Source organism: Nannospalax galili, unplaced genomic scaffold (assembly GCF_000622305.1).
Source record: "Nannospalax galili isolate Female #2095 unplaced genomic scaffold, S.galili_v1.0 scaffold176, whole genome shotgun sequence".
In the NCBI taxonomy this organism is placed as follows: domain Eukaryota; kingdom Metazoa; phylum Chordata; class Mammalia; order Rodentia; family Spalacidae; genus Nannospalax; species Nannospalax galili.
In genome coordinates, this window is record NW_008337643.1 from 131603 (window position 1) to 149226 (window position 17624).

Sequence of the window (17624 nt, forward strand, 5' to 3'; positions counted from 1 at the left end):
CTAAAATCAATGTTAAAAATATAGAAGCTATTTATATAGTTCTAGTTCCTTTAAAAACTGTTTCAGTTGCTTGTCTAAATCCAAGCCATCAGTACAGTGTTGAAAAGTGATTTCACTTTATGCAGTGTCCCCTGGGCCATGTATTCCAGCTACAGTTACTCAGAATGGAGATTGAGACTAGTGAAGTTCATGTTCATTTCGGAGAGCTCTGATGATTTTTCACCTGAGTTACTTCACTGCAGTTCTGTTGTTGTTTGTTGTTTCTTTATAATCTCTGGGCTAGAGTTTTGCTTTCTATAGACTTCAGATAAGGAAGTCCCACCTGATTATAATCATCAGAGAATACTGAGAATATACTTCATTAAATGATCAAAGAAGATGGCTCAGTTTGGTAGACAGCTAATGTGAACACTGAGGACCTGAGTTCACATTCCAGTGACCACACAAAGGCAGGACACACAGTGTGGCCCTCTGCAATCCTAGCACATGAGAGATCTAGACAGGAGAACACCCAGAAGCTTGATGGTCAGCAAGCTGGTGTGACCTATACATTAGAAAACAAGGCATCCCTGTGTCAGACAAGGTGGAAGGCAAGGGCCTCCACATGAGACATGGCATAGACATACCTGCTTTCACACAGGAGTACATGTATACACATACACACACACGCACGCACGTGTGCTCACACACATGTTGTGCAAACACACAAATTATTAAAGTTTTCAAGATATAATAATTTATAAACTTTAAGTGATATCTGAGGATTCTTTTAAAGGGCAAAAAGCACCAATGTAATTTATCCGTGTATATGTTTTCACTTGGATTATTTTACCCACTTTGAATTGAAATGTCATATCTCAGTGCTTCTCAAATGTTAATGCCCATGTGAATCACTAAGGAAACCTTTAAAATGCAGATTATAAAACATGATGTGTGGAATCTGCCCTGAATCCCTACACTTATGCAAATTCCTCAAAGCCCACTGCTGTGCTAAAGTTCAAGAACCACACTTAGAGATGTAAAGACATGAAGAATTTAATTCTCTTCATTCTATCATTTGGCAATATTCTGACAATTAAAATTCTTAGATTTCATCATGTATCAAAATTAGCTGGAGATCTTTTGAATCCATACATTCTGTGCTCCCATACTGAAACTGTGATTTGGTAGCTTTGACATGGAGCATAAGAACTTTCAATTTCAGAGCTGTCATACTCTGCAACCTGTAGTCCAACACTGGCTTCATTACTCTGGTTTCCTTAGCTGGCACACCAGCCTTCTGCAGACTATTAGCTTGATGAAATTCTTGGCCCTACTTGTCTGGAATCATCCTGAGTGAACTCACATAATTACATGGTCTTACATCATACTGGTGATGATTTCCTAGTACATATGTCCACCCCTCTGTCTTTCTTTAGACCATGACTCTTCACTCATCATTAGGTTTCTAGTTGTCATTTCCAAATTTAAAATTTTGTAGATCTATGTCCATTTTTCAAACTAACATATTTTTTCTTTATGAATTTATTCTTGTTTATTTAAAGATAGGGTTTCATTCTATTATCCAGGCAGTCCTGGAATTCTCTATGTAGCCTAAATTGGCCTCAAACTTGCAGCATTCAACCTCCTAATTGTTGAAATTAGAGACATAAAACACAGCACTGGACTTGGATTTAGCGTTCTGGAACAGGACACACTAATCAGATGACTGCTGAATGTGGAAAATAAAAGTGAAACTGGTGTTGTCTTTGACAGCTGTTTGGTAGAAATCTAAATTTCTGCCATCCTGAGACTCTTTCTATAATAAGATATGCAATCAGTGATTCTGTCAAGTAGTATGGATAAGGGGGGCTTGATAGTTAAAATTAATTTACTAATCTATCAAATTTTAGTCAATAAAAGAGGTTAAGGGAGGCCCCAATCTGGATTTGAAAACGGGAGAATAAATGTAAACTTTCTGAGTTCCGCTTCTAAGAGCAGGGAGGAACCTCTGTTCTTCAGGCTGTACACCAAAAGTATCAGTCCTAATCCCCTAACAATGGATTCAGGCAAGAAATTGAATGGACTAGAAGCTCCTTGTTCCCAAGCACTTCAAGATGAGAAGCCAGCCAAGCAGAAACCTTGATTGTGCCATCGGATGATACTGAGCACCCTCACCTGAACCCCTGAGAGAAGGAATAGACACTAGGTTACAAACGTAGATTGCCAATACCTGCTGAACGTGTGGTAACTTTCTCAAATCACACAGCCATCACCTAGCAAGTGTTTTAGCCTACTACATGCCCCACAAATTCAATAGCCCAAATCACGATTGCTTCTAACAAGACTTGACATATTCTACTCTCTGTGTCCTGTTCTGCAGATTCTAGCCAGAAGCTATACTTATGCTTAGTTTCCTTTTGAGGGATAACAGATTAGCACAAACGTAGTTTCTTAAAACAAATGTTTATTATCCTACAATATTGAATCACTTTCATTGGGGTTAAATCACAGGGTCGACACGGCTGGATTTTTCCTGAAAATCTTTCTTAGTTTTTTGACTAGCCTCTTCATACTATCTATACTTTGCTGACGTGCCTCTTTCCAACATTTTTCAAAGCTCACAATTCCACTTCTCATATCCTGCACCTTCTCCCCTTATTCTTTCTATTCCCAGTTAGGATTACCATGCTTGTGCTGAATAATGCAGGACAACTTCCTCATGAGACCCTTAATCACATCCTTCAAATCCATTTTGCCAATAAGGTAGAAGATAGGTACTCTCTAGGGGCTGAGACAGGACTATTCAGAAGAAAGAGGCATTCAGAAGAGGATAGTTCACCCTAGCACAGGATAGGAACAGAACATGTTTTTCCTTGGCTAAGGGAGCCTCTGGTTCCACCCAAACCTCTGATTTCATAACCCACTTGCCTTCCTTTATCCCATTCTCTCCTACATTGACTTACTTGTTCAGTATTAAATACTGAGCTAGCTTGCTCACAGGGCTTTGAATTTGCTGTTATTTTTGCCTATAATATTCTTCTTGGTTTTAGAGTAATTCACTCTTACATGTATGCAGGTGTTGCCTGAAAGGTTAATTTGTCACTGAGGCATTTCTAGACTACAGGTAAGCATAACATTCTCCACTGAAACATTTGCTACTTACGTAGCCATCTTTCTTGTATTTTGTTTTTGTTTACTTATTGGTAGCACTCATCACCACCTCTTAAAGTGGATTTATATGTTAATGGTGTGTTTCTCAAGCTAGAATGTAACTGCCACACATTAGGGATTTTGCCTTGATCACACCATCCCCAATATCTGTACAATGGTCCAGGATATTAGCACTAATTTCTAGGTACATACACAAGGGAAAAAATGGAAGTTTGTACAGGGTTCCAATCACAAAGTTAACAGGACAAACTTCTATAAGGTATTTTGTGGCAATCTCCTTGCAGATAATAGTTAATAGTGCTATTTCTAACCTACACATGAGAAACATTGATAGTAATTCATAACATAATATTTTACTGAGGTAATTCGTGACATGTCTAAACAGTATAAAACACTTGTTTTATGCCCTACTTTGGAACTGAAGCAAATGCAGTGGCCCCCAAAGTGAGACATAATTAACTGCTTCCTGTACCCCAGGTCCATACTTAATCGTTAGACAGTTCCTCAGCAACGGAGCTCTTTGTAGTTCTTCAGAAATTCAGAATCACACAATAAGCAACAAACCATTCTTTACCATCTAAAGATACCAAAGTAATTATTAGCAATTACTCTGAGGCAGAACTCCTAAGAGATGCAGGTTACAGCAGAATTTAGGTCTTTTGTCAGGTATATTTAAATTAAAGAAAGATATTTAGAAAAAAATAAATTGACTAGTAAAAATACTTCATACTCTCCATAAATCTATTATCTCCCAAGGATAAAATATACAATTATGTTGTGTAAATATCAAAGGAAACTGTGAATTTAAGAGGTTACTATTTTATGTAAGAGTTCCTATAGAGTGTCATTGTGAATTTCATTCCTTAAATTCAGTTGTACATAAAAATGGGAAAATAAAATATTATATTTTTAAAGCACCTCCTAAGGGAACCATTGAAAATGCCATTACTCTGTTATTGGAAATGACCTTCATAAAAGAGTATTATAGAGAGAAATCTTATCCCTCAGGGAGATGCAACAAATTACCTTTCTATTCTAAAATGCATGTTTATTTCTTAGAAGACCTTGCAAACCCAGAGAAATTAGTTCATTAACAAACATCTCTGAAAGATAGATCCATCTATAAAATGATGAATACTACATGGAATTCTGTAAAGTTATAATTCTGTAAATAAACTTGGCAGATATTTCTATAGTTTTTCTGCTCAGATTATTAACAATAGTTGATTGCCGCTAATTTGTTTGTTTATTTAATTGAATCAACAGATACATCTCTTAATAGGTTGATCGTTAGTCACATACTTAATAGGTATAATGTCACAGAATTTATCAGAAAAAAGTAATTGTTATACTTTTATACAACATATAAAACACCCTTTTTCTCATATGAAAATGTTGCAAATATAGTGTGTTTTAACTATCAAAAAATCTTTCAGAATCTCTCAAGATGATGAAATTTGCATGTAAATATTTAGGGTTAATATATATTAGCAAATTTAAGAAAATGGGAGACTGAAATTAATTTCTATACCTTGGAGGAAATTACTTGGTAAGAATTCTCTCTCTCTCTCTCTCTCTCTCTCTCTCTCTCTCTCTCTCTCCCTCTGTGTGTGTGTATGTAATCTGAGATATTGCCTAGCAGCTTCTTTTTGATTATTTCTTAATTTCTATGGAGTTACAAATAATCATATTTTCTTCTTATCTAAATCTCTTCTGTCTTTATACTAAATATGTTCTGTTTTTCCACTATGTCTATTAAAATGACTCATCTTTTGGGAGTAATTGCTGATTGACTACTATGGCGATTTCATTAATATCATAATTTTATTGAGCAATATGCTATGACTTGTTCTTTGGAAGACTATCTGTATTTCAATCGGTAGCACTGAACATAAATACAGGGGTGCCTGAGGCAAATGTCAGATGAATACTGAACTATTGAACACTGAGGCAACCATCAAAACACCATATAATAGTGTGAGTATCTGGCATTGCACAGCTTTCAGGGCCCTAATATTAGGGAAATGGCATGTAAAGGCATTAACTGAATAGAGGTTAATGATGGGACTCTGCAGAGGAGCACTTCAGAAAGTGAGCTAATAAAGCATGGTAAGGTAGGCCAGGACTTGATCAAGCAGGATAAGATTAGAACCCCTTTGTCCAACACACTAACAGACGAGTTAAAAGCCTTTAGAACCTTCAGGGAATGAAAAGTCCATTCTGAAAATGAGAGAATTAAGAAGTGAGATAACAATACAGCCTGTCACATAAAAGACACCCAATTTTCAACCAACCTCATCCCATCCCCTATCCTCCCAGTTGCTGATACTCACTAAACTAGAGCTCCAGGACTCCAAACACAAATTAATGATGAGATGATGAAAAATGGTGACATCATTGATTTGATCAGTCATATCTATAGGTATCATTCTGTATACAGTGTAGATGCCCACATAAAGGATAATAATCAATAAAAATCAAGAACAAATCCGGAGAAGTTTTTTTGTTATTTTAGAAACTTCCGAATATGAAATCACTGATTACTCTATATATATATATATTTCTTTTTCTTCTTTTTGGTGCAGGTAACTGAACCCAAGTTCTCACCTATGAAGAGAAAACAATGCATGCATTTACCATTTAGCACCAACCACCAAATCCTATGAATGTCCTTTACCAGAATCTGCCAACAGAAATTCAAACTTTGAAACTCTGAGTGATGTACAGATAGGTTCAAAATCTTTTTGTAACTGTACATCCATAAGACAAGCAGATATGTGTCTTTGTAAAGCAATACAGGCAATATGTAGTCATAATTAGTATGTAAACACATTATTTTTATATGAAGTCAAACAAAAAGTGATTTAAATGTTCAGAGAAGCCTTGTGATTTTACATAAAGTGTGTTAATAAAAAAGAAACAAAGTATCTCAATATCTCTTTTAAGTATTCAAGAGTATTTCTAGAAATTCTTTGTTTGTATAGTCAACAAACACTACTCATTATTTTTTAGTAATTTTGTTTTCTATTTGATGATACAATAATGTGAGATAAAAGTACTTGATTCTATGTTTTAGTTTTTGAATTATTTTCTGTGACTTAGTCTACCACATTAATAAATTCACAGGCTAGTTCTTGTCAAATTTACCAATATTGCCTACTATGTCAGTATGTGTATCTCTAATAGAAGTGAGCTGTACCATGAAGCATTATTAATCTAGGTGACAGTCAAATGTTCCAAGATCTTGAATCTTTGATAGGGTTTATAAAGCTAAGTTGTTTTCTAGAAAGATTGATAGGACTTTGGTTCAAAATCAGCCGCGGAGTACTTTTTTTAAAATTCTGGTTGAAATACTCTCCTTTTTAACATGACATGTACAGACAAATGCAAAAGACAGCATATGTCATGACCATGTTTAAACTTATAAGGTATTTGCAGACATTATTTGTGAGAATGTGTGTGTGTGTGTGTGTGCATGCACCAATTTGTGCCTACATACACTTAGCTATATATGAGCTACCTATTAATTTAATGACAAATTCTCCCTTGGGAGACCTATGCAGCTCTCAGGCTCTCTGTGAGGCATGCTGCTGCGATGGTCTTGTCTCCCAGGAGCCACACTGTCCCTATGTCTGACCCACAAAACCAACACAATGCATTCTACTTGGGTTTTTGTATCGTTTGTGATGTCCAGAAGACAGTTACATTTAAAGGCAGGCACCACGGACTCTTTCCCCTACATCTTGGCTGAGCCCTCAGCTCCGCATTAGTCTGAGCACTGGCTAAGATGCTGACCTTTTGCCACCTTCCCAGCTTCCACTCTGTCTTTCCTTAGACCCTCTCTCTCATGCAATTGAAACTGACTGATTGGGTAGGAGGGGTGTCTGTCTCTCCCTCTGTCTATGAAATGTCTTAGGGTACAGAGAGACAGCTGTTATTGGCTCTTTATGAGGACATGCCTATCTAACAGTCCACAATGAACTGGTATTGTGCACGCTGTTACCATTGCTGTAAGTTCTTTTGAGCAAGTTCCCTGCTTCTTGGAAAACTGTTTCCTAGTGGTCATTCAACACACCTAGCTCTTATGTTTTTTCCACCCCCTTACCAGCAATGGTCCAAGAGCCCTGAGTGTCAGAGTTTTGATATAGGTGTCCTACCCAGGGGAAAGCACTCTGCAGCCTCTTATTCTCTATACTTTGGCCAGTTGTGGCTGTCTGTGTTAATCATCATCTGTTGGATGAGGAAGCCTCACTGGTGAGAGTAGAGAGATGCATTTTTATTCTTTCTGTCCCCTGTTCTGCTATGTGCTCTGAGCCTTAGATGTAGGTCTTAATTATATTCTACAAGCCGCATGCTATCAAAATAAAACACAATAGGTAGAGGATGAAATGATGTGATTGGACCACTGTATTGTACTTTGAGTTACTCCATTTACCATTACTGCTAAATCTAGTTTCTTTTCCTTTTAGAATGTTCAGTAAATCAAAAGAATGACTTCTTGGCAATTACTGGCATACTCATGCAAATGTATTTTCTTCTATCAAATATGCTACACACACCTTCACAGAGCATAAGATCCATACCTGACACTGCTAGATAATCTTGCCTGATTGGAACTCTAAAGTAAACTATAAATACATATGAGTGATTATGCCTGCCAAAGTCATGAGCCAGGGGACATACCAAAGTTGTCCTCAGATGTTTTGCCATTAGATTGCTATATATGCTATAAAATAAAGATTAAATGTAAAATCATCCCAGCTAAAATGATCATAGATGATTTCACACTGCCTAAGTATTTAAACATGCTAATCAAAAATCTGACATGGCGAAGTTCAACTTGAGTGGCAGCACTTAAGAAAGCTTTTGGGATAGGAAAGCAGGCTGGATTAGAGGTAAGCTGGCACTCTATCCCCGTTTAAGATTTACCACCTTGCACTGACACTTCTTTTCTCAAGCCATCTGTTCCCCTCATATCATTAGAGAACAAGGCACAGGCCACATTTTTTTCCTGTGTTTATTTAGCAGCATAGTTGTTGGTGACTGCATGATAGAGTCCTCATTAATTCAGGAACCTGCATGTTCAAATAGGAAAACTGGCTATGCAGACATGGAAATTAGGCACTCTGGGAACAAACAACATGGCTCTTTCTGAAGTAAATACAATGATTTCATAATTAGCCCTATATGTTATAGTTTTCCTAAAATCCAGGCCTATGAAAAGCCCTATGTATTTCCTATCCAGATAGATTACAAAAATCTGTGTGCTAGTACTGATCTCTGTCTTTTGCTTTTAAATCATTCAGTCATAATTAATGGGTAAATTTCTTTGCTTTGCATTGTGATATATTCTGAGTTTCCAGTTTTCAAAGAGAAAGTACAGTTTTAACAGAGCTATTAAGATCAAGAAAAGAATGACTGCATTCCCAAGCGTTAACATATTCAGTGTTTCTCTTTCTTGACGACAATAGCAGTGCAGATGTTAATTATGATATATAGAATGACTCCTTAAGACACTTAAAGTGCCTGGCCTGGCCTGTCTGTCCTCTGTCCTCTGTTGTACTTGATGACTAGCCTACTTGAGAGAAAAAGGAAGTGCATCTCTGACAGTCATTTCAACGAGACCATGCCCACTTTCCAAACACCTTCCCAGAATATTTGGCTTTACTTCAAAAGTGAACCTCAGGGTAAAGACTATAGCATTTTCCTTAAAAGAAGATTTATGGATACACTTAAGTCAGGTAATTTCACTTTCACTTGATAAAATGAATTATTAGGAAATAATTCCAGAACAGTAGGTTATTTAAAGAAAATGGGACATTGTGTACCATACCTGTGTACCACTACTCTACCAAAAGTAACACAGCAGTAAGACTAATAATAAAATGTTATATAAGGGGCCTGGCTCAGTGGTTAAGCACACTGGCTGCTTGAGCAGAGGACCTGAGTTAAGTTCCGGCACCTGGATGGCTGTAAGAACCATCCTTACCTCCAGTTCTGGGGATTTGATGCCCTCTTCTGGCCTTGGTGGGCACTGGATGCATCTGATATTTATACATGCAGGAGGAATACTCAGACATAAAAAAAATATTTTTTTTAAAGAACAAAGTGCTATCACTGATGAAATCAACATTCTTGGTTTTCATCTAAGGAGGGGAAGAGATGTATTTCTTTGGATTTTCTCTTGTATTTTGAAGAATGATTTCTACAGAACAAATTTTGTGGATGACATGGAGGGTTCTCTTACAATAAACTCCTTAAAAATAATTTTTGTCCTTTTCTTGGTTTTGTTTTGCTTTGGAATTTAATATCTTTAACCCATGTTGGCAGCACATCTTTAGTAGGTTTTGAAGTGAATGCTTAAGGCAAGAATCAGGTAAAGTCAAAACTGCCCTTCAAATTCATTGAGCATGTCAAGATGCTTGCATTTTAAGAAATGTAAGGGAAGATGCATTCATGCTGCCTACAGCAGTCTAGTCCAAGAGGTATGCTTCATTATCCCTAGGAGGAGGATCAGCAAAAATCACAATGACTGTGTGGGTCCATGTGTGTGTGTGTGTGTGTGTGTGTGTGTGTGTCTCAGATGTTAACCTCCAGTGTCATTTCTCAGGAGTCTTCTACCCTTGTTTCAAAAAGACAAATTCTTCCTAGGATCTAAGGCTAACCAACCCAGGTTAGGCTATGGAGTCAGAGAGTCGTAGGGATCATCCTGTTTCTGCATGTGCTGCCATACCCAACCTTTTACATGAGTGATGGGGACTGGGCTCAGTTCCTTCTGCGTTTGTGCAGAGCACTTTACCCACTGAATTATCTTCTCCATCCCTCAATTTGATGGTTTAATTGTCCCTCTTTTCTCCCACAACCTTGAGCCAAAATATATAGTTGCGATTCTATCACTGAGACACAGGCACATACACTGATGCAACCTCAGTCTATGAAGTAGTAGCTACTTTGTGCACACCATTCTCCCCAAGCTTTGCTCTCCTTTCTTTTTGTATTAGCTAAAGGACTGTGGGGGAGGAACAAAGAGAAGTGAGCAAAGAGTTATAAAAAAGGAAGGCAAACTCTGAAAGACCCTACAAATCCTGTCAGGCTTCGTTGTCTTTTGTACATCTAACAGAAAAACCACTGGGGCTCTGAGCTGCACAGTCCCGTTTCACTGTTCTGTCATTTTGTTTCCCTCACAAGAGGGAAATAGGTTAGTATATTTGTGAATATTGTAGATGAGATGTGTTAGAAATATCCAAGAGAGACAATAGAGAACATCTCTTAACCCTATTCTTTTCACAGGGATGGTAGGTTCAGAGGGGTAAAGGGATTTGCCAAAGGTCATACACCCATTTAAATTGAGGCCGGGATTTGGAGATTCTATTTAAAAACAGCTGCTGGTTGCTACATCTCTGAATTTGACACAGGAAATGAATTTTAGCTTAATAATGGAAGTTAAAATAAGCATTCCCAGAATAAAATAAACCCTTCTGTGGCAAGCGTATTGGTCTCAAGGACAAGGGCAGACACTGGTAATTCTATGTAATGAAAACACTTGTGAAGATAGATTAACAGGCATGTAAGGGTGGCAAGAGTCTAGCTGAATGAAAAGCAAGTTATCACAGAAACACAAATGTCCTAAGCAAGCAGAATAATTAAGCAAATTACAATCAAAGACATATATGTTCTGTAAACTAGAATTATCCAGGCAGTCATTAATATAGCTCAGCAGATGACTGAAGAGGCAGGATTACTACGAAGAGCAGATGCCAATATTACACGTGTAAAATGGCCTAATGCAAAATAAGAACACCTGAACACACATGCAAGTCTAGAACATGTGTGACTGATCACTCTCATTCTGTGATCTACACACCAACAGCATCAGTTTGACTTAGTTTTAACGACCATACTCTTATAAATCATGAGAGTAACATTTTTGATATAATAGAAAAAAAGTCTTTCGTGGAAAGCTGATACGCTGCTCAAATACTGGACAACAGAACTTGTATGTCTCTGTAAGACAGATTCAAAGTTTATTTTGAATGTGTTCTCTAGTTACTTTTTGCTGGGCTATGGAAGTGATTCATCCAGATTGGTGCTCGAAGTGCAAGTATAAGGATTTGAGCTCAATCTCCAGAAGCATTTTTTAAAACTCTGGGCACATTGGCATACATATATAATCCTAGTACCAGGGAGGCAGAATAAATGGGTGAATCTCTTGGGCTCAGTGGCAGCAGCTTAGCCTACTAAAGTTCCAAGCCAATGAGAAACTGTCTTAAACAAACACAAAAACAAAACAATCAAACAAACAAAAACAAGGTGATAGGCTCCTGAGGAATGATACACAAGTTTTTGCCCCCTGGCTTTCACATGCATGCATACACAGGTACATGCACACCTGTACACACATGTACCTGCATACACACACGTACCAACATATATACATGCACACACACACACACACATACACACACACGAACACATATACATACACGTTCCATTCTAGTGCTGATATGGTTGTCTTTGCTGAAAGTATTCTCTCTGTTCTATTTAAATGAGGAAAAAATGCTGTGATTTTCAGATTTGTAACAGATTGATTCCAAGGATTGAGGCTCAAATGCATGTATAATATATCTAGGACTTCTGATATATTGTCTTTAGCCCAGAAGATAGAAAGTTGTCCGGAAGCTGCAGTTATTGTAAGGGCAGAGATAGCATTTGGGTTGAGTTAAATACTGTCAGTCACATAATTAGAATTGACAAGTTTAAAATTCTACTTTCTCTTTCTCTTCATTCTGAATAAGCTGGTTTTCATTAATATAAAATGATGTCTTTCCTTCCATCATTCAAAGATTTATATAGAAAAATATAACCAAGAATGGTCTCACTGTATATCTGAAATTATATACAGTATGGTATTTCTATAAGAATACTGTTCTTGTATTATATGATTAGTATAGGAATACAACAGGAGCCCACCCCCTATTCACAATTACTAAACCTAATGTTTCTGGTTGCTCTTAACAAATACATTTAGTTGTAAAGGATAATGAGAGGAAAATTCACAGAACTAGATTAGATTCATGATCTTGTGATCAAGGAGTTTGACTGAATTAGAATGACACAGCATTGAAGCCAGGGTTCATTGTAATCCTAATGAACTGATATTGGCAGATCTTCCCCACCTTCTGTTCAGAAGTCTGACAGAAAATGTGCCTTTCTTTTTCCTTGCATTACATCTCAGGAACACCTTTCCTCTCAGTACTGGATCAAAGCTATGTACCATTTCTGGTAGTTTCAGATCCAGGAATCTCTGATCATCCTGTTTTTACTAGCTCCCACTCCTCAGAGTTTCAGCCAGTCTAGTTAAATAACATAACAATAACATTATATTCCTCAATCACCTTGATTAAGGCTTTACAGCATTTCAACAGGGATAAAACTTAAACTATTAACTCTACAATTACACTTATAACATCCCACTAGTATACTTTTGGTGCATATTCCTTCATTTTCCAACTTTTTTCAATTATTAATCATTTGAGACTAACAGACTTACTGTATTCATTTTGTTATAATGACATATATCCATAAAAGGGCATTTTCAGAGATGCAAAATGCACTTAACTCATAATTATACTCCTACAGGTGAAATTAATGGCAAAATATCTTGAAAATGTATTTGATTCTAAAACTTCACAGATTAAAATAAAATGTTTTAAATTTTTGAAAAAATAAGCTTCAAATAATAAACTAAAATGTCTCCTCTCCTCCACTCACCTTAACTCAGTGCCTTAGATTTAGTTCTGCCATTTCCTACTTGTACATCTGCAGAACTTTCACATTGAACTCTGCCTTCAAAAAATTTTTCCTTAATATAAACTTTCTAAATCTTAAGGTTCTTTTATGTATAAAAGTCATATAAATAGCCAATAGAAATAAGAACCTCCTTAAACAAAATTTAAAATAACCACGCAAACTAACAGTTCTAAGCTGCAATGCGAGTTCGTTCACTTTGGATGTTTAGGGAAAAACCTCTCTAACCCTAGGTCCAGGCTGACATGTGTGGAATTTTTGGTGTTATGGATGCCCTTGATGCTTTAGTGGACAGAAATCCCTTATGCCATACCTCAAATTTATTCTGTTTTTGGTGGAAAGGCAGACTGTTATTTCTAAATTTGATTTCTTTTACTGTGGCTTGACAGAGTTCATTTTACTATTAGAGAAATGTAGGACAACTTGGTACAAAACTTTGAGAACTGAAAGAAATTAGTTTGTCCTCCAATATGTACTGAGTAAGTCTTCCTTTTTTCTCCAGATGGATCAAGTTAGCCACACTTCAAAAAAAATACTAGCCTAAGAGTAACACAAAGTTGTACAAAATGAAGATATAAAACCTATCCTCATAACAGATTGATTCTGAGATCCATGGTCAAATATCTGTGTAGTGATCATCAGTAGATACTGGGGGCGTTGGTTAGTCTCTATACTTTAAATTCTTCATCTTCAAAATTGTGAAAAATAATACCCCATTTCTTAAGAGACTACTGTCTGTGAGCATTAAAAACCAACTAAAATGAAGTTTAATAAAGGGGTCCTGTTCAAGGACCATTATTTAACACACTCTTTATCTCTACACTTAGGCCATTTGTGACCTTTTGGGTTCCTGGCCCTCCGCTGCATGAGGGAGCTTTGTTATTGAGAACTGATTCCTTAGTGTCCTCTTCATTATCCCTGTTCTATGTTCCATGAGCCTTAGGTGTAGAGGTTGCAGTGCAGACGTTTCCCTTAGGCCTGAGAAATTCATAGACAATGTCTGTGTGACCAGCTGTGTGTGTGTGTGTGTGTGTGTGTGTGTGTGTGTGTGTGGAGGCTATGGGAGGGTGCCACTTGGGATGCGGGTATAAAGATGAATAAGATTCTTAGGGATATTCTGTATGAAATACACACAAAAAACAAAAAACAAAAACAAAAACAAAAACAAACCAAACCAACTAGATACACATGTAGGGTCACTGTAAAAATCAAATTAATGGTGTTAGTCAATGCATCTAAATTTTGAGGGTCCATCTTCCCCAGCCAAGAAATCTAGATGGGAATAATTCTGTTTACTCCTGTCCATGTCTATAATCTTTCTAAAACTGTTAGTATTCATTTGCAATCTTTGAAATTGGGTTGGTATTACCTGACATCTAAACAATAAGTCTTTAGTTACTTATTAAAGATCAATGCTGAAAATATAAATAAAATATCACTGACCCTTCAAAGATCCCATTACACATCAAAAATAGATGTAGGATACTTTATAATTAAGTGTTAAATAAATTCTATCATTCATTTTTTAATCTGTTTAATTTTGATCTCATCAAAGCCAAAAATATTTTATCACACCCAAATAATTCTTACAGCACTGAACAAAGTACTTTACTAAATTATCTTCATTTATTAGTTTACACTATCTTATGAAAAATCACAGAAATGTCAACCAGTATATTTTTCAGACATTAATAATACTCTCCCTGGTTTAAAATTCAAAGTACGGTTATTATTTAAACCTATGTTCATCCTTTGTTAATCAGAAGAAAAATATTATGAAAGTAGGAAGTGACTAAGAAGTATGATACTGTCATTTATACTAAATGAGCCAAAAATTATGGTAGCAAATTAATGGAGGATAGTTCAAGTGTTTAATTTTTGATATAGAAGATTTACAGTGACCTGACTTCATTGTGCAACAGGACTAACCTGACCTGCTCTCTTCTACTGAGTCCTCAGATATCCTGTCTGGGAGTTGAGGTGTATATATCTTAAGGGCAGTGGAATGGTTCATATTATTTCCAATTGTTCCTTGTTAACTGAGGATGGGTTTTCTGACTAGATTGAGGACAGTCACTGGCCATAACGAATGTGATTGGCAGCAGCAGCAGCAGCAGCAAAAGTAAGTATTTTAGGGCTTTAGTCTGAAACAAACAAAATGTAATTTTTTTCTCTCTTAGACAAAGATATCGAATCAATCTTCAAAGCATATATTCTTGGAAACTGACCATAAGAAGTTACTCATTTTTGAAAACACACATGCTAAAGAAGTATCAAACATTTGTTCAAAAATTATAAATGAATAATTAACACTCTAACTTGTCTGTTTTCAGTTAACATTACTAAATATTATTTTCTTTCTTTTTAAAAAACTGATTGTTATATATTCATTGTATACACTACTATGCATGAGGCATTTTCTAATGATCTTAATATTTATTTTTAAGAAAGTAAATAATTTTAAAGTAATCTGTATTTATGGGGCTAGGGAGATGGATCAGTGAGTAAAGCAGTTGGTACAAAAGTCTTAGGCTGAGAGAGTATTTTCAGAGCTGAGAAGCTTGGACACTGGATTCGTAGAGCAAGCTGCCTAGCTAGTATATCTGAATCACTGAGCAATAGGTTCAAATGAAAGACACTAACTCATTATCTGAATTAGACAGAGGCAAAAAGATAGTCAACATCTTCTGGCCTCCACTCGCACGTATGTGTACTTGCATACACGCGGTCTCACACATATGCAAGCTTGCATACACATGGGCTCTCACACCACATACAAATATGCATACAAAAGAGGAGAGAAGACTAATGCTTTAACTTTATATTAATTATAGGTATTTGCCAAATTAGAAGGGAAGAGAGCACAGTTGGTCACATCATAAGGCATTGTTAAATCACGATAGGTTCTTCTACAAATGAAACCTATATAATCTCTGTAATTTTGTAGTTGTAACTTTGGGACAAAGGCTTTAGCAACAGCTGCTTGCATGATTAAGTGACTGGCTGACTCTGAATGTCAAAAATTATTCTGAGATTAACAGAAATACAGGAAAACTGGGTTGAATGGGATAGGAAAAAAATGGTCGCTAATGAATGTGTACTGCTCAGTCACTGAAGTTCAGCTTTAGTTCAGAAATATGATTTCACTAGTTATGCCACCTACTTTACCCCCTCCCACATTTAACAGGCTGTCTAAAGGAGTCTACATTCAAAGTTTCTCAGGGTCCTTGTTCATTCGTAAGTGTAGCAAACCTATCGCCATGTCCCCAGTAGATGAAGGACACAGTGATTCATTATAATGTCTGACATCTTTCCCTGTGGCTAATACAAGGCTTTTACACTTATTTATTTGCACATATGTGCAGGTGTGTGTGTGTGTGTGTGTGTGTGTGTGTGCGTGTGTGTGTGTGTGAGATGGTGTGAACGTAGAGGTCAGAGGACAACTTGCAGAAGTCAGTCCTCTCCTTTGGGTCCCAGGGATCAAACTCTGGTCATCTAAACACCTTTAACCACAGAGCCATCTCACTGGCCAAGGGCTTTTAACAAATGTTCAGGGATCATTTTTTCACCCTTGTCATCCAAAAGAATCCTGCTGTCCCTCAGCTCATAACAGAGCTGGAAGGGAAGTCTGTATATGGATATAAGTGGAGGTGTCAGGCTGAATGGAGACAGGCATAGCAGAAATCTTCCAGAATCTCAGAGAAACACATAATCCTGTATTTTCTTTTTGTGTGTAGCCAAAATTTACTGAAGCAAAACAGTTATTCCTTATTACATGAAAGTATTTCATTTCTAAGAAGAAAAACTGTGTAACTTTGCAACATCTACAATGAAAAACATCTGGCTGCTGCTCTGATTACAAACATTTTATTAAACACTTAAACACTAAACTTCAGTGCTAATTAAATGAATTTAGCCCAATTAGAGAATTAAAAACACTTTGTAAGTGCTTGATCACAGGGCTGCCTGAGAAACATTGCACTCCATCAGTCAGCTCCCTTACCACATACTTGCACAGGGACTGAATCATATAGAAGTTGGTTTGCTGCTTATTTTGATAGTTCCTCCTGATTTGCCTCGCTCTTTAAAATATCCCTTAGTCCAATAGCTTGGCTCTGGATGTTTATTCAGGATGCTTGCTAATTCACCAAGTAATTGCTCACAGGGTCCCATTTTTTGCAATGAAAAATAGCAACTTAGAAGTAGAGAGATCTGTTTCCTGCTGATACAGTGGCATATTTAGAAGCACTTGTCTATACAAATGTCTGCCTCAGCACGTCCCTTAACTAGACTCACCACCCACCAGGAGCCTGTATCCGGGCTGCATATTCGCCATGCTTCAGACTTATCCTTCCTGCCAATACCTACTGTGCTTCAACTCAAGCCCACTGGACAGATTTGTTGCCAGTCCCTCAGATTGATTTTCTGTCCCCACTTCTCTGCTAAGAGTAAAGGAAGAAAATGTGATTTAAGGGAAAACAAAACAAAACAACAAAACAAAGTAAAACACACAGATAAAATCAAGAAACAAAAATGAAAAAGCCTGGACTTAAAAGGGATCAAGGACAAAATAATTTCCAAGAAAAAAAATGAACTTCTAAGAATCCTCTTGTAGCAGTAAAAAATAGATCCCAAAGGCATTTAATGGGTGTTTTTTTTTTTGT

General features: G+C 36.7%; 1 protein-coding gene across 5 annotated transcripts in view; it reads right to left on the reverse strand.

The window, feature by feature from the left end:
- Pcdh9 (protocadherin 9) overlaps positions 1-17624 on the reverse strand; it is a 1035266-nt gene that overhangs the window by 16382 nt on the left and 1001260 nt on the right. The window lies entirely within an intron of this gene.